The following is a 26,601-nucleotide window of genomic DNA, read 5'->3' as shown; positions in this document are numbered from 1 at the left end:
TGGATTGGATCTGTGGTGGATCCATTGGTCAGGATCAGGGCTTGCATGTTCTTATATGCATACGTACACTCTCATATACACACGCACACCCTCATATACACACGCAAACTCATATACACACGCACTCACACTCTCATTTAACCATGCACACTCACACACACACGTACTCACACTCTCATATAATCATGCACACTCACACACACTCGTATACACATGCACACACACACACAAACACACACTACCACTCATGCACACATGCTCACTCACACACACGTTCACTCACACACACACACTCACTCAGCTACACACACACACTCACTTATTCATACTCCCTCACTCACTCACACTTCCACTCACACTCCCTCACTCACGCACACTCTCTCACGCGCATTCACTCACATTCACTTACACTGAATTACACACACTCACATGTACTCACACATGCGTGCACTCTCACACACGCACTCACACTCTCACAAATACACACACTCACAGGCACTCACTTACATATTCACACAATCACACACACACACACACACACATACTCATCCAGACTCACACACATGCACATACTCAGACACGCACACACTCAAAAATTCACTCACATGCACTTACACACTCACATACTCACACACACACAACCAAACTCACAGCCAAACACATACACACAACTACACACATACATGCTCAGACATACAGGTATACACACACACACATAAACACACTCACTCACACACATACACACACACACACACACACACACACACACTTGCTCACCCTCACGTGTACAATCACACAAATACAGGTGAGTTTGGAGTTAACAGGGTTTCAGTAGCAGATGAGCTGAGGCAAGAGACCAAAATTAGGGGCCATAAATATAAGACAGTCATTAATAAATCTGTTATATATGTAAACCTGTATATACCTTGTACAGTCACCAGAGGGCTTATCCCCTGGAGTCCCAAGGGACCCACAATCCCTTGGGAGCACAGGTACTTAAGGAGGCCTCACAGGCTGGAGAGGACTCTGGAGACCTGCAATAAAAGACTAAGGTCATACTTAACTTTGAGCTCACAGTATCCAGTCAGACTCTTTATTCATACTTAACATTTGGCGACGAGATACAGATAACGAACACAAAGATGCAGAGAACAGTGGGCATCCTGGAGAAAGTCTCGGAGGGAGATGATTGGGAAACTTTTGTGGAGCGACTCGACCAATACTTTGTGACCAATGAGCTGGAAGGAGAAGCGAACGCTGCCAAACGAAGGGCGATTCTCCTCACCGTCTGCGGGGCACCAACGTATGGCCTCATGAAAAATCTACTTGCTCCAGCGAAACCCACAGAGAAATCATCTGGGAGCATTTGAACCTGAAGGAAAGTGTTCTGATGGCAAGGCACCTACACCTACAAAAGGTCTGAAGGCCAGGAAGTGGCGAGTTATGTCGCCGAGCTAAGACGCCTTACAGGACATTGCGAATTTGAAGGACATTTGGAGCACATGCTCAGAGACTTCTTCGTACTTGGCATTGGCCACGAAACCATACTCCGCAAACTTTTGACTGTAGAGACCCCAACCTTGAGTAAAGCCATAGTGATAGCCCAGGCGTTCATTGCCATCAGTGACAATACTAAGCAAATCTCTCAGCACATGAGTGCTACTACAAGTACTGTGAACAAAGTGATGTTGTTTTCAAATTGCAACATACAGGGCAGGCCCCACATACCTGCAGCTGCACGTCCGGAGATGTTTCAGAGTCCACCATCAAGGGTGATGAATGCAAGGCCATTAACATCTTGTTGGCGTTGCGGGGGTGATCAGCATTTCCATTCATGCTGCTTGCAAGGGCTGTGGAACAATGGGACATCTCCAATGAATGTGCAGGCGAGCTGCAAACCCTGTAAATGCCGTAAACCACCGTGTTGCAGATGAGGACAGATTCACGGCCGATCACAATGAACCAGAGCCTCAGACCGAGGAGGCAGAGGTAGATGGGGTGCACACATTTACCCACAAAGTGTCTCCCGATAATGCTGAAGGTTGAATTAAATGGACTCCAGGTGTCAATGGAGCTGGACACAGGTGTGAGCAGTCCGTTATGAGCAAAAAGACCTTCGATAAATTGTGGTGCAGCAAGGCCTCAAGGCCAGTCTTGACGACTCCCATTCGCACGAAACAGAACTTACACAAAGGAACTGATTCCCGTAATCGCCAGTGCTACCGTAAAGGTCTCCTACGATGGAGCGGTGCACAAGCTACCACTCTGGATGGTACCGGGTGATGGTCCCACGGTGTTCTGCAGGAACTGGCTGGGAAAGATACGCTGGAACTGGGATGACGTCCGAGCGCTCTCGTCCGTTGACGACACTTCGTGTGCCCAGGTCTTAAACAAGTTCCCTTTGCTGTTCGAACCAGGCATCGGGAAGTTCCAAGGAGCAAAAATGCAGATCCACCTAATTCCGGGGGCATGACCCTTCCATCACAAGGCGAGAGCAGTATCGTACGTGATGAGAGAAAGGGTAGAGATTGAGCTAGATGCTGGCGAGAGGAAAGACGTTCACAAAGCTGGAGTTGACCTCAGCCTACATGAAGCAGGAGCTGGAGGAATCATCGAAGGGTCTCACCTGCATCAACACGCACAAAGGTCTATTCATTTACAACAGATGCCCGTTTGGAATTCGTTCAGCCGCGGCGATATTCCAGAGAAACATGGAAAGCTTACTGAAGTTGGTCACACGCACGGTGGTCTTCCAGGACGACATCTTGGTTACAGGTCAGGACATAGTCGAGCATCTGCAGAACCTGGAGGAGGTTCTTAATCAGCTCAACCGCGTGGGGCTCTAGTTAAAATGCTCGAAGTGCATTTTCCTGGCACCTGAAGTGGAGTTCCTGGGGAGAAGAATCGCGGCGGACGGCATCAGGCCCACCGATTCAAAGACGGAGGCAATCGAGAACGCATCGAGGCCACAGAATGTGACGGAGCTGCAGTCGTTTCTAGGGCTCTTGAACTACTTTGGTAACTTCTTACCGGGCCTCAGCACCCTGTTAGAACCACTGCATGCCTTACTGCGTAAAGGAGATGAATGGGTATGGGGCAGAAACCAAGAAAATGCCTTTGTAAAAGCGAGAAAATTGTTATGCTCAAACAAATTGCTTGTGTTGTATGATCCATATAAGCGTTTGGTACTAGCATGTGATGCGTCATTGTATGGCATCGGGTGTGTATTTCAACAAGCTAATGAATCTGGGAAATTGCAACCGGTTGCTTATGCATCCAGAAGTCTGTCTAAGGCTGAGAGAGCCTACAGCATGATTGAAAATGAAGCGTTAGTGTGTGTCTATGGGGTAAAGAAAATGCATCAATATCTGTTTGGGCTCAAATTCGAATTGGAAACTGACCATAAGCCACTAATATCCCTTTTTTCCGAAAGTAAGGGGATAAATACAAATGTATCGGCCTGCATCCAGCGATGGGCGCTCACGTTGTCCGCATACAACTATGCCATCTGCCCCAGGCGAGGCACATGCTCTCAGTAGGCTGCCATTGCCCACCACGGGGGTGGAAATGGCACAGCCTGCAGGTTTAGTCATGGTTATGGAAGCATTTGAGAGTGAGCAATCATCCGTCACAGCCCGACAGATTAGAACCTGGATGAGCCAGGACCCCTTACTGTCCCTAGTAAAAAATTGTGTGCTTCATAGGAGCTGGTCCAGTGTCCCAATGGAAATGCAGGAAGAGATAAAGCTATACCAGTGGCGCAAAGATGAAATGTCTATACAGGCAGATTGCCTTCTGTGGGGTAAAAGAGCAGGGACACTTTCATCAGTGACCTCTACAGTACTCACCCAGGCATTGTATTGATGAAAGCAATAGCCAGATTCCATGTGTGGTGGCCCGGTATCGATGCAGACTTAGAGTCCTTTGTGCACAGATGTAACACATGCTCGCAATTAAGCAATGCACCCAGGGAGGCGCCACTAAGTTTATGGTCTTGGCCCTTCAATCCGTGGTCCAGGGTCCATGTCGACTATGCAGGCCCGTTTTTGGATAAAATGTTCCTTGTGGTTGTAGATGTGTACTCCAAATTGAATGTGAGATAATGTCGACAAGCACTTCCGCTGCCACTACTGAAAGCCTGCGCACCACATTTGCCTCGCACGGACTGCCTGATGTCCTGGTGAGTGACAACGGGCCATTTTTCACCAGTGCCAAGTTCAAAGAGTTCATGACCCATAATGGGATCAAACATGTTACATCTGCCCCGTTCAAAGCAGCATCCAATGGTCAGGCAGAGAGAGCAGTGCAAATTATCAAGCAGGGCTTGAAGAGGGTAACTGAAGGCTCACTGCAGACTCGCTTACCCCGAGTCCTGCTTAGCTACCGCACGAGACCCCACTCGCTCACTGAGATTCCACCTGCTGAACTGCTCATGAAAAGAGCACTTAAGACAAGGCCCTCATTAGTTCACCCTAATCTACATGAACAGGTAGAGAGCAGGCGGCTTCAACAAAGTACAAAACATGATAGCGCAAATGTGTCATGCGAAATTGAAATCAATGATCCTGTATTTGTGTTGAACTATGGACAAGGTCCCAAGTGGCTTCCCGGCACTGTTGTGGCCAAAGAGGGGAGCAGGGTGTTTCGGGTCAAACTTTCAAATGGACTCATTCACCGGAAACACTTGGACCAAATCAAACTCAGATTCACAGACTATCCTGAGCAACCCTCTTTGAGACCCTACCTTCTTTGACCCCCCCAACATACACACCAGTGGCAACCGGCACCACGATTGGCCACGAAGCAGAACCCATCACCTGCAGCAGCCCAGCAGGACTCACCACACCAGGCAGCCCAGCAAGGCCAGCTGCACATCAGCCCAGCGAGGGGTTGACAGCTCACCAAAACCAGCATTTGCACCGAGACGATCAACCAGGGAAAGAACGGCCCCAGATAGACTCACCTTGTAAATAGTTACACTGTTGACTTTGGGGTGGGGGGGGGGGGGGGGAGTGTTGTTATATATGTAAACCTGTATATACCTTGTGTAGCCACCAGAGGGCTCATTCCCTGGAGCCCCAATGGATCCCACAATCCCTTGGGAGCACAGATACTTAAGGAGGCCTCACAGGCTGAGGGGTCTCTGGAGACCTGCAATAAAAGACTAAGGTCACACTTTACTTTGAGCTCACAGTATCCAGTCAGACTCTTTATTCATACTTAACAAAATCCAATAGAGAATTCCGGAGAAACTTCTTTCCCCAGAGAGTGGTGAGAATGTGGAACTCGCTCCCACAGGGAATGGTTGAGGCGAATAGGATTGATGCATTTAAGGGGAAGCTAGATAAACACATGAGGGAGAAAGGAATAGAAGTTTATGTTGATAGGGTGAGATGATGAGGGGTGGGAGGAGACTCGAGTGGAGCATAAACACCAGGACGGACTTGTTGGGCCGAATGCCTATTTATGTGCTGTAAAATTCGATGTAAATGAGTGGAGAAAGGGCAGAAACTATGAGCAACAAATCAGGAAGGGAGTGGAGATTTTAAGGTCATGAGCCTGGATTCTAGGCCCCATAACTAAAAGAAAGAATTAAAGAAAGTGGATAGGAAGGACTTGTTTCCCTTGGCAGAGGAGTCAATAACCAGGGGGCATAGATTTAAAGTAATTGATGGGAGGTTTAGAGAAAATATGAGGGGAAATTCCTTCACCCAGAAGGTGGTGAGGGTCTGGAACTCACTGCCTGAAAGGGTGGTAGAGGCAGAAACCCTCATCGCATTTAAAAAATACTTGGATGTGCACTTAGTGCGGTAACCTACAGGACTACGGACCATGAGCTGCAAAGTGGGATTGGGCTGGATAGCCCTTGGTCGGCCGGCGCGGACACAATGGGTCGGAACGGCCTCCTTCCGTGCTGTACATTTCTATGATTTCACCAGATGTCTCAAAGCGCTTTACATCCAACTTTTGGAGTGTAGTCACTGTTGTAATGTAGGAAACGCGGCAGCACTTTTGCGCACAGTAGGCTCCCACAAACAGCAAGGTGATAATGATCAGATAATCTGTTTTTTTGTTATGTTGATTAAGAGATAAATATTGTCCAGGACACCGGGGATAACTCCCTGCTCTTCTTCGACATAGTGCCATGGATCTTTTATCTCCGCTTGAGACGGCAGACAGGGCCTCGGTTTAATGTCTCATCCGAAAGATGGAACATCCGACAGTGCAGCACTCCCTCAGTCCTGCCCCTCCAACAGTGCGGCACTCCCTCAGTATTGCCGCTCCGACAGAGCAGAGCTCCCTCAGTCATCATCATCATCATCATCATAGGCAGTCCCTCGGAATCGCGGAAGACTTGCTTCCACTCCTAAAGTGAGTCCTTTGGTGGCTGAACAGTCCGATTTGAGAGCTACAGACCCTATCACAGGTGGTGTTGTGTATGGAGAAAGAGTCAGACACCTCTCCAACCTGTGAAGCCTCCTTAAATACCTGTGCTCCCAAGGGATTATGGGATCCCTTGGGACTCCAGGGGATGAGCCCTCTGGTGGCTGTACAGATTAAATACAAGTCCACAAATATAACAACACTCCCCGCCAAAGTCAATAGTGTAACTATTTACAATGTGAGTCGATCTCGGTGTGAAAGCTGGTGTTGTTGAATCATTTGTTGGGCCCTCGCTGGGTTGCTGTGCCGCTGGCCTTGCTGGGCTGCCTAGTGTGTTGGGCCCTGCAGGGCTGCTGTGGATGATGAGTTCTGCTTCGTGGTCAACCGTGGTGTCAGCTGCCACTGGTGTGTGTGTTGGGGGATCAAAAAAGGTAGGGTCCAAGGTGGGTTGCTCAGGGTAGTCCGTGAATCTGAGTTCGTTTTGGCCCAAGTGTTTCCGGTGAATGAGTCCATTTGAAAGTTTGTCCCGAAACACCCTGCTCTCCTCTTTGGCCACGACAGTGCTGGGAAGCCATTTGGGACCTTGTCTATAATTTAATACAAATACAAGATCATTGATTTCAATCTCACGTGACACATTTGCGTTATCATGGTATGCACTTTGTTGAAGCCATTTGCTCTCTACCTGTTCATGTAGATCAGGGTGAACTAACGAGAGCCTTGTCTTAAGTGCTCTTTTCATGAGCTGTTCAGCAGGTGGGATCCCAGTGAGTGTGTGGGGTCTCGTGCGATAGCTAAGCAGGACTCGGGATAAGCCAGTCTGCAGTGAGCCTTCAGTTACCCTCTTCAAGCCTTGCTTGATGTTTTGCACTGTTCTCTCTGCCTGACCATTGGATGCTGGTTTAAACAGGGCAGATATGACATGTTTGATCCGTTATGGGTCATGAACTCTTTGAACTCAGCACTGGTAAAACATGGCTCGTTGTTGCTCACCAGGACATCGGGTAAGCCGTGAGTGGCAAACATGGCCCGCAGGCTTTCAGTAGTGGCAGCGGACGTGCTAGCCGACATTATCTCACATTCAATCCACTTGGAGTACGCGTCTACAACCACAAGGAACATTTTACCCAAGAACGGGCCTGCATAGTTGACGGATACCCGAGACCACGGTTTGGAGGGCCAAGACCATAAACTTAGCGGCGCCTCCCTAGTTAACTGCGAGCATGTATTACATCTGTGAACGCAGGACTCTAAGTCCGCATCGATACTTGTCCAGGTTTTGATCTGCCGGGCAGTGACGGGTGATTGCTCACTTCCATAACCATGGCTAGATCTGCGGGCTGCTCCATTTCCACCCCCGTGGTGGGCAATGGCAGCCTACTGAGAGCATCAGCACAGTTTTCGGTGCCTGGCCTGTGGCGGATGGCGTAGTTGTATGCGGACAACATGAGCGCCCATCTCTGGATGCGGGCCGATGCATTGGTATTTATCCCTTTACTCTCGGAAAACAGGGATATAAGTGGCTTATGGTCAGTTTCCAATTCGAATTTTAGCCCAAACAGGTATTGATGCATTTTCTTTACCCCATAGACACACGCTAACACTTCTTTTTCAATCATGCTGTCAGCTCTCTCAGCCTTGGTCAGACTCCTGGATGCATAAGCAACCGGTTGCAGTTTCCCAAAATCATTAGCTTGTTGCAATATACACCCGACGCCATAAGACGACGCATCACATGCTAGTACAAAACGCTTACATGGATCATATAACACAAGCAATTTGTTTGAGTATAACAATTTTCTCCCTTTTACAAAGGCATTTTCATCGCTTTTGCCCCAAATCCATTCACCCCCTTTTCGTAGTAAGACATGCAGTGGTTCAAGCAGGGTGCTGAGACCAGGTAAGAAGTTACCAAAGTAGTTCAAGAGTCCCAGAAATGACCGCAGCTCCGTCATGTTCTGTGGCCTCGGTGCGTTCTCGATTGCCTCTGTCTTCGCGTTAGTGAGCCTGATACCGTCCGCCGCAATACTCCTTCCCAAGCACTCCACTTCAGGTGCCAGGAAAACACACTTCGAGCCCCACGTGGTTGAGTCGACTAAGAACCTCCCCCAGGTTCTGCAGGTGCTCGACTGTGTTCCGACCTGTGACCAAGATGTCGTCCTGGAAGACCACGGTGTGTGGGACCGACTTCAGTAAACTTTCTATGTTTCTCTGAAATATCGCCGCCGCTGATCGGATTCCAAACGGGCATCTGTTATAAACAAAAAGACCTGTGTGCATGTTGATGAAGGTGAGGGCCTTCGATGATTCCTGCAGTGCCTGCGTCATGTGGCTGAAGTCAGATCCAGCTTCGTGAACGTCTTTCCTCCCGCCAGCGTTGCAAAGAGGTCGTTGGCCTTTGGTAGTGGGTATTGGTCCTGCAGGGAGTAATGATTGATAGTTACTTTGTAATCGCCACAGATTCTGATGGTGCCATCTCCCTTGAAGAGTGGGACAATAGGACTGGCCCACTCGCTGAACTCGATCGGTGAAATGATGCCCTCTCTTTGCAGCTGGTCTAGCTCGATCTCTACCCTTTCTCTCATCATGTATGGTACTGCTCTCGCCTTGTGATGGATGGGTCGCGCCCCCGGAATTAGTTGGATCTGCACTTTTGCTCCTTGGAATTTCCCGATGCCTGGTTCGAACAGCGAAGGAAATTTGTTTAAGACCTGGGCACACAAAGTGTCATCAGTGGGCGATAGCGCTCGGACATCGTCCCAGTTCCAGCATATCTTTCCCAGCCAGCTCCTGCCGAGCAGCGTGGGAGACCATCGCCCAGTACCACCCAGAGTGGTAGCTTGTGCACCGCTCCATCGTAGGAGACCTTTACGGTAGCACTGCCAAAATTACAGGAATCAGTTCTCTAGTGTAAGTTTTTAGTTTCGTGCGAACTGGAGCTAAGACTGGCCTTGAGGCCTTGTTGCACCACAACCTTTCGAAAGTCTTTTTGCCCATGATGGACTGGCTCGCGCCCGTTTCCAGCTCCATTGACACCGGGAGTCCATTTAGTTCAACATTCAGCAATATTGGGGGATAATACGTGGTGAATGTGTGCACCCCATGTACCTCTGCCTCCTCGATCTGAGGCTCTGGTTTGTTGTGATCCTCCGTGGATCTGTCCTCCTCTACAATATGGTGGTTTGCAGGTTTAACAGGCTTTGCAGCTCGCCTGCACACTTATTGGAGATGTCCCATTGCTCCACAGCCCTTGCAAACATACTCTTTGAATCAGCATGAAAGAAAAGAAACAATGATCACCCCCGCAGCGCCAACAAGGTGTTAATGGCCTTGCATTCATCACCCTTGATGGTGGACTCTGAGTCAACTGCAGACGTGCAGCTGCAGGTATGTGTGACCTGCCCTGTGCGTTACGATTCGAAAACAACATCACTTTTTTCACGGTACTTGTAGTAGCACTCATGTGCTGAGAGATTTGCTTCGTATTGCCACTGGTAGCAATGAACGCCTGGGCTATCGCTATGGCCTTACTCAAGGTTGGGGTCTCTACAGTCAAAAGTTTGTGAAGTATTGTTTCGTGGCCAATGCCAAGTATGAAAAAGTCTCTGAGCGTGTGCTTCAAATGTCCTTCAAATTCACAATGTCCTGCAAGGCGTCTTAGCTCGGCAACATAACTCGCCACTTCCTGCCCTTCAGACCTTTTGTAGGTGTAGACCGGTACCTCGCCATCAGAACGCTTTCCTTCGGGTTCAAATGCTCTTGGACCAGTGTGCACAAATCGTTGATTGATTTCTCCGTGGGTTTCGCTGGAGTGAGCAGATTCTTCATGAGGCCATACGTTGGTGCCCCACAGACGGTGAGGAGGATCGCCCTTCGTTTGGCAGCGCTCTCTTCCCCATCTAGCTCATTGGCCACGAAGTATTGGTCGAGTCGCTCCACAAAAGTTTCCCAATCATCTCCCTCCGAGAATTTTTCCAGGATGCCCACTGTTCTCTGCATCTTTGTGTTCGCTATCTGTATCTCGTCGCCAGTTGTTGTGTATGGAGAAAGGGTCAAACTGAACACTGTGAGCTCAAAGTAAAGTGTGACCATAGTCTTTTATTGCAGGTCTCCAGAGCGCCTCTCCAACTTGTGAAGCCTCCTTAAATACCTGTGCTCCCAAGGGATTATGGGATCCCTTGGGACTCCAGGGGATGAGCTCTCTGGTGGCTGTACAGAGTAAATACAAGTCCACAAATATAACAGATGGGACAGACATTCATCGGGGGAAGGGGGGTGGGACTGACTTGCTGTGCGTTCCTTCCGCTGCCTGCGCCTGACCTCTTCACACTCGCGGCGTTGAGACTCGAAGAGCCCGGATGCATTTTCTCGACCGAGGGAGATCTTCAGCCAGGGACTCCCAGGTGTCAGTGGTGATGTCGCACTTTACCAGGGAGGCTTGGCGGGCGTCCTTGTAACGTTTCCGCTGCCCACCTTTGGCTCGTTTGGCATGAAGGAGCTCTGAGTAGAGCACTTGCTTTGGGAGTCTCATGTGAGGTATGCGAACTATGTGGCCTGCCCAGCGAAGCTGATCGAGTGTGGTCAGTGCTTCAATATTTGGGATGTTAGCTTGGTTGAGGACACTGATGTTGGTGCGTCTGTCCTCCCAGGGGATTTGCAGGATCTTGTGGAGATATCGTTGTTGATATATCTCCAGCGACTTGAGGTGTCTTTTGTACATCGTCCATGCCTCAGATCCATACAGGAGGGCGGGTATTACTACAGCCCTGTAGACCATGAGCTTGGTGGTAGATTTGAGGGCCTGGTCTTCAAACACCCTTTTCCTCAGGCGGCCGAAGGCTGCACTGGCGCACTGGAGGTGATGTTAAATCTCCGCATCAATGTCAGCCTTTGTTGATAAAAGGCTCCCGAGGTATGGGAAGCGGTCCATGTTGTTGAGGGCCGCACTGTGAATCTTGATGACTGGGGGGCAGTACTGTGCGGCAAGGACAGGCTGGTGGAGGACCTTTGTCTTATGGATGTTAAGTGCAAGGCCTATGCTTTCATATGCCTCGGTGAATACATCGACTATATCCTAGAGTTCAGCCTCAGAATGTGCGCAGACGCAGGCGTCATCCACGTACTGCAGCTCAACGATAGAGGTTGGGGTGATCTTAGATCTGGCCTTGAGGCGGCGTAGGTTAAACAGCTTCCCACTGGTTCTGTAGTTTAGTTCCACTCCAGCGGGGAGCTTGTTGACTGTGAGGTGGAACATGGCAGTGAGGAAGATTGAGAAGAGGGTTTGGGCGATGACACAGCCCTGTTTGACCCCGGTCCGCACGTGGATTGGGTCTGTAATGGATCCGTTGGTAAGGATCACGGCCTGCATGTCGTCGTGGAGCAGGCGAAGGATGTTGACAAACTTTTTGGGGCATCCGAAACGGAGGAGGACGCTCCATAGACCCTCGCGGTTGACAGTGTCAAAGGCCTTTGTAAGGCCGAAGAAGGCCATATATAAGGGCTGGCGCTGCTCCCTGCATTTGTCTGCAGCTGTCGCGCTGCAAAAATCATGTCCATTGGGCCCCGTAGGGGACAAAATCTGGACTGTGATTCCGGGAGGAGCTCCTCGGCCACAGGAAAAAGTCGGTTGAGGAGAACTCGAGCGACAACTTTCCCAGTGGCTGATAGCAGGGATTCCTCTGTAGTTGCCGCAGTCAGACTTGTCTCCCTTTTTAAAGATGGTCACAATCACTGCATCTCTGAGATCTCCCGGCATGCTCTCCTCCCTCCAAATGAGAGAGATGAGGTCATGTATCCGTGCCAACAGCGCCTCTCCGCCATACGTTGGCTCTCCAGCAGGAATTCCATCTGCACCCACAGCCTTGTTATTCTTGAGCTGTTTTATGGCTTTGCCGACCCTGTGCAGTGTTGGGGTTTCACTGAGGTGGTGGCAGGTCGCATGCTGCGGAATGGAGTCGAGAACACTCGAGTCAAAGGCAGAGTCTCGATTGAGGAGATCTTCAAAGTGCTCCTTCCAGCGGGCCCTGACAGCCTCGGTGTCCTTGATGAGTGTTTCCTCGTTCTTGGCCAGGAGTGGGGTGGGGCCTTGGGAGTTTGGACCTTAGGTGGCCTTGACTGCAATGAAGAATCCTCGCATATCGTGGCTGCCGGCCAGTTGTTGTATCTCCTGTGCTTTCTCCATCCACCACCTGTTCTTTAGGTCCCTGGTTTTTTGTTGAACCTCAGCCTTGAGCCGTCTGTAATGTTGCTTTGTAGCCCCCGAATTGGGTTGTTGCTTGAGGCTCAGAAATGCTTGCGCTTATGATCTATTAGTTCTTGGATCTCCTGATCATTTTCATCAAACCAATCCTGGTGTTTTCTGGTTGAGTAACCAAATGTCTCTTCACAGGCACTGGTTATGGAGACTTGGAGGGCAGACCAAGCACTGTGGGATTTCAGCATCTCAGGGTCATCAAGGCACACCAGTGGATGTGGTGTATTTGGACTTTCAAAAGGCTTTTGACAAGGTCCCGCACAAAAGATTGGTGTGCAAAATTAAAGCACATGATATTTGGGGCAATGTACTGATGTGGATAGAGAACTGGTTGGCAGACAGGAAGCAGAGAGCCGGGATAAATGGGTCCTTTTCAGAATGGCAGGCAGTGACTAGTGGGGTGCCGCAGAGTTCAGTGGTGGGACCCCAGCTCTTTACAATATACATTAATGATTTGGATGAAGGAATTGAGTGTAATATCTCCAAGTTTGCAGATGACACTAAACTGGGTGGCGGTGTGAGCTGTGAGGAGGATGCCAAGAGGCTGCAGGGTAACTTAGACAGGTTAGGTTGAGTGGCCAAATGCATGGCAGATGCAGTATAATGTGGATAAATGTGAGGTTATCCACTTTGGGGGGCAAAAACATGAAGGCAGAATATTATCTGAATGGCGGATTAGGAAAAGGGGAGGTTCAATGAGACCTGGGTGTCATGGTACATCAGTCATTGAAAGTTGGCATGCAGGGACAGCAGGCGGTGAAGAAGGCAAATGGTATGTTGGCCTTTATAGCTAGGGGATTTGAGTATAGGAGCAGGGAGGTCTTCCTGCAGTTGTACAGAGCCTTGGTGATGCCTCATTTGGAATTTTGTGTTCAGTTTTGGTTTCCTAATCTGAGGAAGGACGTTCTTGCTATTGAGGGAATGCAGCGAAGGTTCACCAGACTGATTCCCAGGATGGCTGGACTGACATATGAGGAGAGACTGGATCGACTGGGCCTTTATTCACTGGAGTTTAGAAGGATGAGAGGGGATCTCATAGAAACATATAAAATTCTGACGGGACGGGACAGGTTAGATGCAGGAAGAATGTTCCCGATGTTGGGGAAGTCCAGAACCAGGGGACACAGTCTAAGGATAAGGGGTAAGCCATTTAGGACCTAGATGAGGAGAAACTTCTTCACTCAGAGAGTTGTTAACCTGTGGAATTCCCTACTGCAGAGAGTTGCTAGTTCATTGGATATATTCAAGACGGAGTTCGATATGGTCCTGACGGCTAAAGGGATCAAGGGGTATGGAGAGAAAGCAGGAAAGGGATACTGAGGTGAATGATCAGCCATGATCTTATTGAATGGTGGTGCAGGCTCAAAGGGCCGAATGGCCTACTCCTGCACCTATTTTCTATGTTTCTATGTTTTTATTAGCTGTGAAGCGCTGGCTGTATATGTTATGTTCAGAATAACTCCACAAGACTGTATACTGTAAGCTCAAACTGTTGTGACCTTGGTCTTTTTAATATAACTCCAGAGTGAGAAAGCAGCATGGTAGACTGCCTTTTATACCTGCTTGTCCGGGGTGTGCAGCTGACCCTTGGGTCTCCCACAGGTGCACCCCCTAGTGGCAAGTCTTACACACTAGTAAAGTTTACATACATAACATCATAGGGCTCTCTTAGCTGGGTCTTTAAGTGCCCTGGCATTAACTTTTTTGCGGCACTGCTTCTGTTGTCCCCTTTGCTTTGGGGCTATGTTTATATTGATGATGGATCAGATTAGGCTATGGTCCATCCAGCAGTTGTCAGCTGCTGTCATGGCGCTGGTGATGCGCACATCCTTGTGATCCCTGGCTTGGACAATGACATAGTCGAGCAGGTGCCAGTGTTTGGAGCGAGGGTGTTGCCATGATGCCTTGTATTTGTCCCTGTGGTGGAACAGGGTGATGGTGATGAGGAGTTTGTGTTCTAGACATTTTGTCAGGAGTAGGGTACCGCTGGAGTTGGCTTTCCCTACCCCCTCTCTGCCAATCACGCCTCCCCAGAGGGCTGTGTCTTTGCCGACCCTGGCATTAAAGTCACCTAGGAGGATCAATTCGTTGCCCGTGGGGGCGCGAGAGACAGGGATGTCTTGACGGTGGAATAAAAACCCCCTTTAGCCTCATCCGTTGCATCGAGTGTTGGGACGTACACACTGATGACTGTGACGCATTGGTTCCGGGATAAGGTAAGGCAAAGAGTCATGAGGCGTTCGTTAGCCCTGCAGAGGGAGTCTTTGAGGCGGTCGACTAGTTCATTTTTGACGGCGAAGCCAACTCCATGATGGCGGTGTTCTTCCTCTGGTTTTCCTTTCCAGAAAAAGGTGTAACCTCCACCATGTTCCTTGAGCTGGCCTTTCCCTGCCCGCCGGGTCTTGCTTAGGGCAGCGATGTCAATGTCAAAACATCCGAGTTCCCGGGCAACTATGGCGGTGCGGCGTTCCGGCCTGGAATTGTCCATGAGGGTCCTGACGTTCCAGGTCCCGAACTTCATATTAGCGAAGTGGAAGATGCCTGTGCGTGAGTTCTTTTAACATGGGGTGGCCGCTGGACACCGGCAACCCCACGGGCTTAGCTGGGCGAGGTGTTGGCCGCAAATTCACTGCCAAGTAGCGCCATTGATGGTAGGTGGCCCGAGGCTAGGTTGGGGGGCAGGCATTGGGAAGGTCAGATGCCCACTGGAGTTCTGAGGGATGTTTTGGAGAGTTTCTTCCAAGGTTAAAAACTTCCCCAAAGGTTTCCAAGTTGTTTTAAAAGTTTCAGAGTTTAAAAGTATTTCCAAATTATTTTTTTTTAAAGTTACACAGCTTGATTGAAGGTTTAATGAATAGATTAAGAGTTGGTTAAAAGTTGATAAAAATGTCTAAAATGTAAATCAAATGTGGTGGTCCCTCAGTACTGCCCCTCCGACAGTGCACTGTCCCTCAGTAATGTCCCTCCGACAGTGCACTGTCCCTCAGTAATGTCCCTCCGACAGTGCGGTGGTCCCTCAGTAATGTCCCTCCGACAGTGCACTGTCCCTCAGTATTGCCCCTCCGACAGTGCACTGTCCCTCAGTACTGCCCCTCCGACAGTGCACTGTCCCTCAGCTCAGCCCTGGAGCATCAGCTTAGTTTCTCTGCTCAAGCCGTTGGAGTGGGATTCGATCCCACAACCTATCCACTGAGCTACGGCTGACACTGACAAAAGGGCCAATATTGTCTCTAACTCTTACACCTACAGGCCTGCAGCACCCCCATCAATCAGGGGACACCTTCTGGAACTGCTCGCTAATTAAATACCTGACTCACACAGACTTTTCGAAGACGGCTTTGAAGATATTTGCTGCATTTATTTAGCGATTGAGCAGAATGGCATGCGGCCTTGTTAACCAATAAAATGGAATAACACCCCGTGTCAGCACCAGGGATCATCCCGAGGTTGCTCCTTAGTGCCAGAATCTAAAAGCACAATTCATAGCATTAAGGCTAATGAAATAAAAGGTTGTGATAAAATACCGTTCAATTGGATTATTGAAGATTAAACTGCAGCCAGTTAATTCCAAAAGCCTGACACTCGTCCCATTAATAAGGTTCATAATTCTTCTTAAAATCCTTGTCCAGTTTCTGTTGAGGATATGTTTTGGCCAGTTTTATACTTAAATATATAAAGCAAGCTAATTTCTCTGCAAATTTGATGAAATGAATGAGGCCCATGCAGTGCAGATTTTTGTTGGGTGAGGGTATTGCGGGTTACAGAACCAAGTCGGGTAGATGGAGTTAAGATTCAGATCAGCCATGATCTCATTGAATGAGGCTATTAAAAAAAAAAATCTCCATCCTTGTTTTTAAACCTCTCCATGGTCTTGCTCCCTCCCTTTCTCTGTAATCTCCTCCATCCCTATATCACCCCCCTCCAAGATGTCTGCGTTCCTCCAATTCTGGTCTTTTGAACATCCCTGATTTTAATGGCTCCACCATTGGCGGCATTGCCTTCAGCTGCCTGGATCCTGAGCTCTGGAATTCCCTCTCTAAACCTCTCTGCCTCTCTACCTCTCTGTCCTTCTTTTAAGGCGCTCCTTAAAACCTACACTTTGACCAAGCTTTTAGTCACCTGCCCTAATATCTTCTTATCTGGCTCGGTCAAATTGTGTCTGAAATCTCTCCTGTGAAGTGCCGTGGGACATTTTAGAACATTAAAGGCGCTATATAAATGCAGGCTGTTGTTGTTGAATAGTGGGACAGGGCTGAGTGGCCTACTCCTGTTACCATGCACTTAAGAAGGTGGCAGGTTTGACCACTGCTCTGTGCTGAGTGAGTTGATGTTAATGATCGAGTTTATCGCTGGGCTTGGCAGGGGACACAAGCATCCAGGACCCCAGCTACTGCCCACCATCCAGTGATTGCTGCGGGAAAAGGCGTGCATGGAGAGGGGAGAGGGTATGGTTCTACTGCGATGTCATACATGGCTGGAGATCCAGCCAATATTGAGTCTCAAGACTTGTACATGAAGAATGAACGATTAGACAACGGTGGTCAGTATTCATGGCCCTGTACCCCAGCCAGGAGTCAGTGCCCATGGATCTGTACCCCAGTATTGTCAGTGCCCATGGACCTGTACCCCAGTATTTAGTCAGTGCACATGAAACTGTACCCCAGTATTGAGTGAGTGAACATGGACCTGTACCCCAATATTGAGTCAGTGAACATGGACCTGTACCCCAGTATTTAGTCAGTGCACATGAAACTGTACCCCAGTATTGAGTCAGTGAACATGGACCTGTACCCCAATATTGAGTCAGTGAACATGGACCTGTACCCCAGTATTGAGTCAGTGCCCATGGACCTGTACCCCAGTATTGAGTCAGTGAATCTGGACCTGTACCCCAGTATTGAGTCAGTGAACATGGACCTGTACCCCAATATTGAGTCAGTGAACATGGATCTGTACCCCAGTATTGAGTCAGTGCCCATGGACCTGTACCCGTGTTGAGTCAGTGAACATGGAACTGTACCCCTGTATTGAGTCAGTGAACATGGAACTGTACCCCAGTAGTGTCAGTGCCCATGGGCCTGTACCCCAGTATTGTCAGTGCCCATGGGCCTGTACCCCAGTATTGAGTCAGTGAACATGGACCTGTACCCCAGTATTGAGTCAGTGAACATGGACCTGTACCCCAGTATTGAATCAGTGTCTGTGGACCTGTACCCCAGTATTGTCAGTGAACATGGACCTGTACCCCAGTATTGAATCAGTGAACATGGACCTGTACCCCAGTATTGAATCAGTGAACATGGACCTGTACCCCAGTATTGAGTCAGTGAACATGGACCTGTACCCCAGTATTGAGTCAGTGTACATGAAACTGTACCCCAGTATTGTCAGTGCCCATGGACCTGTACCCCAGTATTGTCAGTGCCCATGGACCTGTACCCCAGAATTGATTCAGTGAACATGGACCTGTACCCCAATATTGAGTCAGTGAACATGGACCTGTACCCCAGTATTGAGTCAGCGCCCATGGACATGTACCCCAGTATTGAGTCAGTGAACATGGACCTGTACCCCAGTATTGAGTCAGTGTACATGAAACTGTACCCCAGTATCGTCAGTGCCCATGGGCCTGTACCCCAGTATTGAGTCAGTGAACATGGACCTGTACCCCAGTATTGAGTCAGTGAACATGGAACTGTACCCCAGTATTGAGTCAGTGAACATGGATCTGTACCCCAGTATTGTCAGTGCCCATGAGCCTGTACCCCAGTATTGAGTCAGTGAACATGGACCTGTACCCCAGTATTGAGTCAGTGAACATGGAACTGTACCCCAGTATTGTCAGTGCCCATGGGCCTGTACCCCAGTATTGAGTCAGTGAACATGGACATGTACCCCAGTATTGAGTCAGTGAACGTGGACATGTACCCCAGTATTGAGTCAGTGCCCATGGACCTGTACCCCAGTATTGTCAGTGCCCATGGACCTGTACCCCGATATTGAGTCAGTGAACATGGACCTGTACCCCAGTATTGAGTCAGTGCCCATGGACATGTATCCCAGTATTGAGTCAGTGAATATGGAACTGTACCCCAGTATTGAGTCAGTGAACATGGACCTGTACCCCAGTATTGAGTCAGTGTACATGAAACTGTACCCCAGTATTGTCAGTACCCATGGGCCTGTACCCCAGTATTGAGTCAGTGAACATGGACCTGTACCCCAGTATTGAGTCAGTGAACATGGAACTGTACCCCAGTATTGAGTCAGTGAACATGGATCTGTACCCCAGTATTGTCAGTGCCCATGGGCCTGTACCCCAGTATTGAGTCAGTGAACATGGACCTGTACCCCAGTATTGAGTCAGTGAACATGGAACTGTACCCCAGTATTGCCAGTGCCCATGGGTCTGTACCCCAGTATTGAGTCAGTGAACATGGACCTGTACCCCAGTATTGAGTCAGTGAACCTGGAACTGTACCCCAGTATTGTCAGTGCCCATGGACTTGTACCCTAGTATTGTCAGTGCCCATGGACCTGTACCCCAGTATTGGCAGTGCCCATGGACCTGTACCCCAGTATTGTCAGTGCCCATGGATCTGTACCCCAGTATTGTCAGTGCCCATTGACCTGTACCCCAATATCGTCAGTGCCCATGGACCTGTACCCCAGTATTGTCAGTGCCCATGGACCTGTACCCCAGTATTGAGTCTGTGCCCATGGACCTGTACCCCAGTATTGAGACAGTGACAATGGACCTGTACCCCAGTATTGTCAGTTCCCATGGACCTGTACCCCAGTAATGTCAGTGCCCCTGGACCCGTACCCCAGTATTGAGTCAGTTCCCATGGACTTGTACCCTAGTATTGTCAGTGCCCATGGACTTGTACCCCAGTATTGTCAGTGCCCATGGACCTGTACCCCAGTGTTGAGTCAGTGCCCATGGACCTGTACCCCAGTATTGTCAGTGCACATGGACCTGTACCCCAGTATTGTCAGTTCCCATGGACCTATACCCCAGTATTGTCAGTTCCCATGGACTTGTACCCCAGTATTGTCAGTTCCCATGGACTTGTACCCCAGTATTGTCAGTTCCCATGGACTTGTACCCCAGTATTGTCAGTTCCCATTGACTTGTACCCCAGTATTGTCAGTTCCCATGGACTTGTACCCCCGTATTGTCAGTGCCCATGGACCTGTACCCCAGTATTGTCAGTTCCCGTGGACCTGTACCCCAGTATTGTCAGTGCCCATGGACCTGTACCCCAGTATTGAGTCAGTACCCATGGACCTGTAACCCAGTATTGTCAGAGCCCATGGACCTGTACCCCAGTATTGAGACAGTGACAATGGACATGTACCCCAGTATTGTCAGTGCCCATGGACCTGTACCCCAGTATTGTCAGTTCCCATGGACCTATACCCCAGTATTGTAAGTGCCCATGGACCTGTACCCCAGTATTGAGTCAGTGCCCATGGACCTGTACCCCAGTATTGTCAGTGCCCATGGACCTGTACCCCAGTATTGAGACAGTGACAATGGACCTGTACCCCAGTATTGTCAGTGCCCATGGACCTGTACCCCAGTATTGAGTCAGTGCCCATGGACCTGTACCCCAGCATTGTCAGTGCCCATGGACCTGTACCCCAGTATTGAGTCAGTGCCCGTGGACCTGTACCCAAGTATTGTCAGTGCCCATGGACCTGTACCCCAGTATTGTCAGTGCCAATTGCCCTGTCCCCAGTATTGATTCAGTGCCAATGGACCTGTACCCCAGTATTGTCAGTGGCAATGGACCTGTACCCAAGTATTGTCAGTGCCAATGGACCTGTACACCAGTATTGTCAGTGCCCATGGACCTGTATCCCAGTATTGAGTCTGTGCCCATGGACCTGTGCCCCAGTATTCAGTGCCCATGGACCTGTACCCCAGTATTTATTCAGTGCCCATGGACCTGTACCCCAGTATTTAGCCAGTGCCCATGGACCTGTACCCCAGTATTTAGTTAGTGCCCATGGACCTGTACCCCGGTATTTATTCAGTGCCCATGGACCTGTGCCCCAGTATTTAGTCAGTGCCCATGGACCTGTACCCCAGAATTTATTCAGTGCCCATGGACCTGTACCCCAGTATTGTCAGTGCCCATGAATCTGTACCCCAGTATTTAGTCAGTGCCCATGGACCTGTACCCCAGTATTTATTCAGTGCCCATGGACCTGTACCCTAGTATTTAGTCAGTGCCCATGGACCTGTACCCCAGTATTTATTCAGTGCCCATGGACCTGTACCCCAGTATTTATTCAGTGCCCATGAATCTGTACCCCAGTATTCAGTGCCCATGGACCTGTACCCCAATATTGTCAGTGCCCATGGACCTGTCCCCAGTATTTATTCAGTGCCCATGGACCTGTACCCCAGTATTTAGTCAGTGCCCATGGACCTGTCCCCAGTATTGAGTCAGTGCCCATGAACCTGTACCCCAGTATTGTCAGTGCCCATGGACCTGTACCCCAGTATTTAGTCAGTGCCCATGTGAATGTACCCCAACCAGGAGTTGGCAACTCATGAAAGCAGCCATCATTCATCATAGGCAGTCCCTCGAAATGAAGGAAGACTTGCTTCCACTTTAAAAGCGTGTTCTCAGGTGACTGTACTGGAATTAGTCTCTGGATCAGACTATCATTGAAGGAAAGGGTGGGTGGGGAGCCAGGTTTGCCGCATGCTCCTTCCGCTGTGTGCGTTTCGTTTCTACATGCTCTCGGTAATGAGACTCGAGGTGCTCGGTGCCCTCCTGGATGCTCTTCCTCCACTTTGGGCGGTCTTTGGCCAGGGATTCCCAGGTGTCTGTGGGGATGTTACACTTCATCAAGGAGGCTTTGAGGGTGTCCTCTCCCCACCTGGAGCTCGCTTGCCGAGTCTGAGTTCCGAGTAGAGCGCTTGCTTTGGGAGTCTCGTGTCGGGCATGCGGACAATGTTGCCCACCCAACGGAGCTGGTCGAGTGTGGTCAGTGCTTCGAAGCTGGGGATGTTGGCCTGAGCGAGAACACCGACGTTGGTGCGTCTATCCTCCCAGTGGATTTGCAGGAGCTTGCGCAGGCAGGGCTGGTGGTACCTCTCTAGCACTTTGAGGTGTTGCTGTATACGGTCCATGTCTCTGAGCGATAGAGGGCAGGTAACACTACTGTAGACCATAAGTTTGGTGCCAGACTTGAGGGCCTGATCCTCGAACACACTCTTTCTCAGGAAGCCACAAAGCAGAAGGTGGCTCATTGAACCATCTTAAATCTTCTCAAGTTGGAGTGTGAGGATCTGTGACCAGGCGAGAATCATCTCCCGTGCGTCTATATTCCCAAAGGACTGCGAGCATCCTTGCTGCTAAATCTAAATTGCATTGCAGAGACTTCATCCGGTACTTTGCACTGATACAGGTGCAAACTCTCAGCTCCAAACACGCTAATCTAAAGAGCAGCCTGTGAACTGTCCGCAGCCCATGGGAACTGGAAAATCCATTCACCAGCCATATCCATTCTGTGGCTATAAGAGCGGGTCAGAGGAGACAAGTGTCTCACCTCCTGACTCACCAAAGCCTTTCCACCCACCATCTACAAGGCACAAGTCAGGAGTGTGATTTAAAAAAAAAATGAATTCACGGGATGCAGACGTTGCCAGCTAGGCTGGCATTTATTGCCCAGCCCTAATTGCCTTCGAGAAGGTGGTGGTGAGCCATCTTATACAACTGAGTGGCTCTCTAGGCCATTTTAGAGGGCAGTTAAGAGTCAACCACATTGCTGTGGGTCTGGAGTATAGGCCAGACTGGGTAAGAACAGATTTCCTTCCCTAAAAGACATTAGTGAACCAGATGGGTTTTTAATGACAATCTGTTAATTTAATGGTCAGTTTCCAACCCAGATTTATTAAATTAACTGAATTTAAATTCCCCAGCTGCCGTGGTGGGATTGGAACTCCCGTCTCTGGATCATTAGTCCAGGCCTCTCGATTACTAGTCCAGTAAAATAACCACTGTGCTACCATACCTGTGGTGGAATAAGGGGAATGAGTGCAGCTCCAACAATACTCAACAGAAGAACATAAGAACATAAGAAATAGGAGCAGGAGTAGGCCATACAGCCCCTCGAGCCTGTTCCGCCATTTAATAAGATCATGGCTGATCTGATCATGGACTCAGCTCCACTTCCCCACCCGCTCCCCATAACCCCTTTTTCACTTATTGGTTAAGAAACTGTTTATCCCTGTCTTAAATTTATTCAATGTCCCAGCTTCCACAGCTCTCTGAGACAGCGAGTTCCACAGATTTACAATCCTCTGATAGAAAAAAATCCTCCTCACCTCAGTTTTAAATGGGCGGCTCCTTATGCTAAGATTATGTCCCCTAGTTCTAGTCTCCCCTATTAATGGAAACATCCTCTCTGCATACACCTTGTCAAGCCCCCTCATAATCTTACACGTTTCGATAAGATCACCTCTCATTCTTCTGAACTCCAATGTGTAGAGGCCCAACCTACTCAACCTTTATAATAAGTCAACCCCCTCATCTCCGGAATCAACCGAGTGAACCTTCTCCGAACTGCCTCCAAAGCAAGTATATCCTTTCGTAAATATGGAAACCAAACCTGTACAGGTGTGGCCTCACCAATACCCTTTATAGCTGCAGCAAGTCTTCCCTGCTTTTATACTCCATCCCCTTTGCAATAAATGGCAAGATTCTATTGGCCTTCCTGATCACTTGCTGTACCTGCATACAAACCGTTTCTGTTTCATGCACAAGTACCCCCAGGTTCCGCTGTACTGCAGCACTTTGCAATTTTTCTCCATTTAAATAATAACTTTCTCTTTGATTTTTTTCTGCCGAAGTGGATAAGCTCACACTTTCCAACATTATACCCCATCTGCCAAATTTTTGCCCACTCATTTAGCCTGTCTATATCGTTTTGCAGGTTTTTTGTGTCCTCCTCACACATTGCTTTTCCCCCATCTTTGTAGCATCAGTTAACTTGGCTACATTACACTCGGTCCCTTCTTCCAATCAATTAATATAGATTGTAAATAGTTGGGGTCCCAGCACTGATCCCTGGTGGCACCCCACTAGTTACTGATTGCCAACCTGAGAATGAACCATTTATCCCAACTCTCTGTTTTCTGTTAGTTAGCCAATCCTCTATCCATGCTAATATTTTACCCCCAACCCCGTGAATTTTAATCTGTGCATAACCTCACACTTTCCAACATTATACTCCATCTGCCAAATGTTTGCCCACTCACTTAGCCTGTCTATATCTCTCTGCAGATTCTTTGGGCCCAAAATTCAGTACCGCTGGAAACCTGTACCAGCTTTCCAGCAGTACTGCCCCCACCTTTTTTTGGCCATTAGCGTCAACATTTTTTCGTGCTGGGCGACCCCATATTCAGCTCAAAAAGTGAACAAATGTGTTCCAGCGCTAATGAATCCTTCCAAAGTGGATTTTTCAGCGGTGTGGCTGTCTTAATTTGAGCGTTATCACCACTGAGAAATTCAGCATGCAGGTAAGAGTTTCTCACAAGCCAGCTGCTCCCTGGCATTTTTAAAGGGCAGGGTTTTTGCAGCAAGGCCCTGAGGGGGAAGGAGGTTGGAAGGATGGCTGGTGTAAGAGGTGCAAGGAGAGCCAACAGGTTCACTGATATGGAGCTGGAGGCACTGATGGATGGTGTGGAGGACAGAAGAAGCAGCGATGGGTGCTGGGTCAATTGACATTTTCAAGACTGAGGTCACTAGATATTTTTAATTCTTCCCTCCCAGGGCCTTAGCAATGTTATATGCCAGGCTTCAGAGGCATCCCTTCTATCCAGCATTGCTCGGATGCAAATGGAGGGAAATACACCACATGACATATTCCCACCTTCCTTTACATGGCATCATAATATGCCTTCCCATTTGTGGGCAGGAGCATTATGTGCCTGGATTTTCTGAGAGGAACACAAACTTGGCCTCAAATTCCCCGGCCAGAAACATTTCTTTCATAGCTCCAGCTATCATACCTCCATTTCAATGGATCTACAGTCCATAGAGATACGTGGCTTTCTCAGTGGTCTGATCTTGCCAATGCTATACACAAATTTCACCCCAAAACACCCCAGCAGCAAAGAACAAGAATGTTCTGCACGCTAGAGCATACAATGCAACCGTTAGCAATATGTGAGCAGTGTGAGTGCTTTAATAGAAAATGTATACCCAATTGCTTGGTTCATCATGTGTGAGGCATCTCCTGCAGTCAGATTTCATCAATAGCAAATACTGCTATTTATGTAGCAGAGTGGCTTTAACAAAGTCAATATGCTAGCATTCTGTCCTGTCACAATAACCCTGTACTGCAACATTTTGGGATATGATGTATTGTTTACAGCTCACTCATTCATAGAGAGAACTTTGTAACTTTCCCCCTCACTATAACACATCACACATGGCCCTCAAGGGCAGTTTCTCACAAATCTGCGACTCACTGCTGCAAAAGGCAAACGGACCCGATCGCGGCCAACCTCCAGTGGTGTCGCGTTCATGCACCGACTGGAAAACCTCGCGGGGGGCAGTGCCGGGAAAAATCCTACCTTTGTTGCTGAATATCGCTGTCGTGGTTGCTTTTCAGCTGCCGAGGTCACTGCTGCAAACCTTCCTTGACTGCGGCTTCACCCCGCTGTTTCCGGTGGAAGTGCGCACCGCTCAAATCTCCCCCTGCCCCGCCGAGCTGAATATGGCTCGGGGAGGGAAAAACACCCGACCGCGGTGTATGAACGATTTTTTCAATTGGCTGTCCAAACCCCGCGGTAGCCGTCCCTTCGGGGACGGTAAATTTTGGCCCCTTTGTGTCCTGCTCACAACTCACTTTCCCACCCATCTTTGTATCATCAGCAAACTTGGTTACATTACACTCGGTCCCTTCATCCAAGTCATTAATATAGATCGTAAATAGTTGAGGGCCCAGCAATGATCCCTGCAGGACTCCAATAGTTACTCTTTGCCAACCAGAAAATGACCCATTTATCCCGACTCTCTGTTTTCTGTTAGTTAGCCGATCCTCTATCCATGCTAATATATTACCTCCAACCCTGTGAACTTTTATCTTGTGCAGTAATTTTTTATGTGGCACCTTATCGAATGCCTTCTGGAAGTCCAAATACATCACATCCACTGGTTCTCCCTTATCCACCCTGCTCATTGCATCCTCAAAGAACTGCAGCGAATTTGTAAAACATGATTTCCCTTTCATAAAACCATGTTGACTCTGCTTGACTGCATTGCATTATGATTTTCCAAATCTCTTGTTACTGCTTCCTTAATAATGGACTCCAGCATTTTCCCAACGACAGATGTTAGGCTAACTGGTCTGAAGGTCTAGAAATTCAGTTTTTGGCCATATCGGGTTTTTTCCATTATTTTATGGCAAAAACAGCACTAAAAACGTTGCCATTTTATCAGGGGTTAAAATTGGCAAAAAAATACGCCTGTCGATAAAAATCGGAGTTGCTGGAGGACTCGTGTTGGAAACTGCCATCCTAGATAACTTTACCGCGAGGCTGATAGCGCCAAAAAATACAGGTGAGAAAACACAATTTTTTCCCCCAAAAGTCAAAAAATTAAAAAGCAGAAGACATTAACAATACCCTTAAGTAATCAATCGCTGAAAAAGAATTTTAAAAAAAACTTCAACTTACCTTTTTTGCAGGTCTTCCTACTTACCGACGTTACTGAGGCTGCAACACCTGCTTTTCTCGTGCGTTGTTTTCTCACCCGAGTAGTGCTTCAGCAAACGGCCAAAGTTAGGCGTTGCGCTTTTTTACGTGTGCCGATCCGCTTTATGGCGGTATTTCGAGAATGCCATTCTTAATCTTTGGAGAATTTTGTGAGGTTTCTTTTAATGACAAAAAAAATCACTTTTAATGCGAAACAATGGTGTTAAAACGTGCGTCCGGC

Source organism: Pristiophorus japonicus, chromosome 6 (assembly GCF_044704955.1).
Source record: "Pristiophorus japonicus isolate sPriJap1 chromosome 6, sPriJap1.hap1, whole genome shotgun sequence".
NCBI classification, from domain to species: domain Eukaryota; kingdom Metazoa; phylum Chordata; class Chondrichthyes; family Pristiophoridae; genus Pristiophorus; species Pristiophorus japonicus.
The sequence above is the reverse complement of the archived record's forward strand: the minus strand, read 5'-3'. Positions refer to the sequence as shown.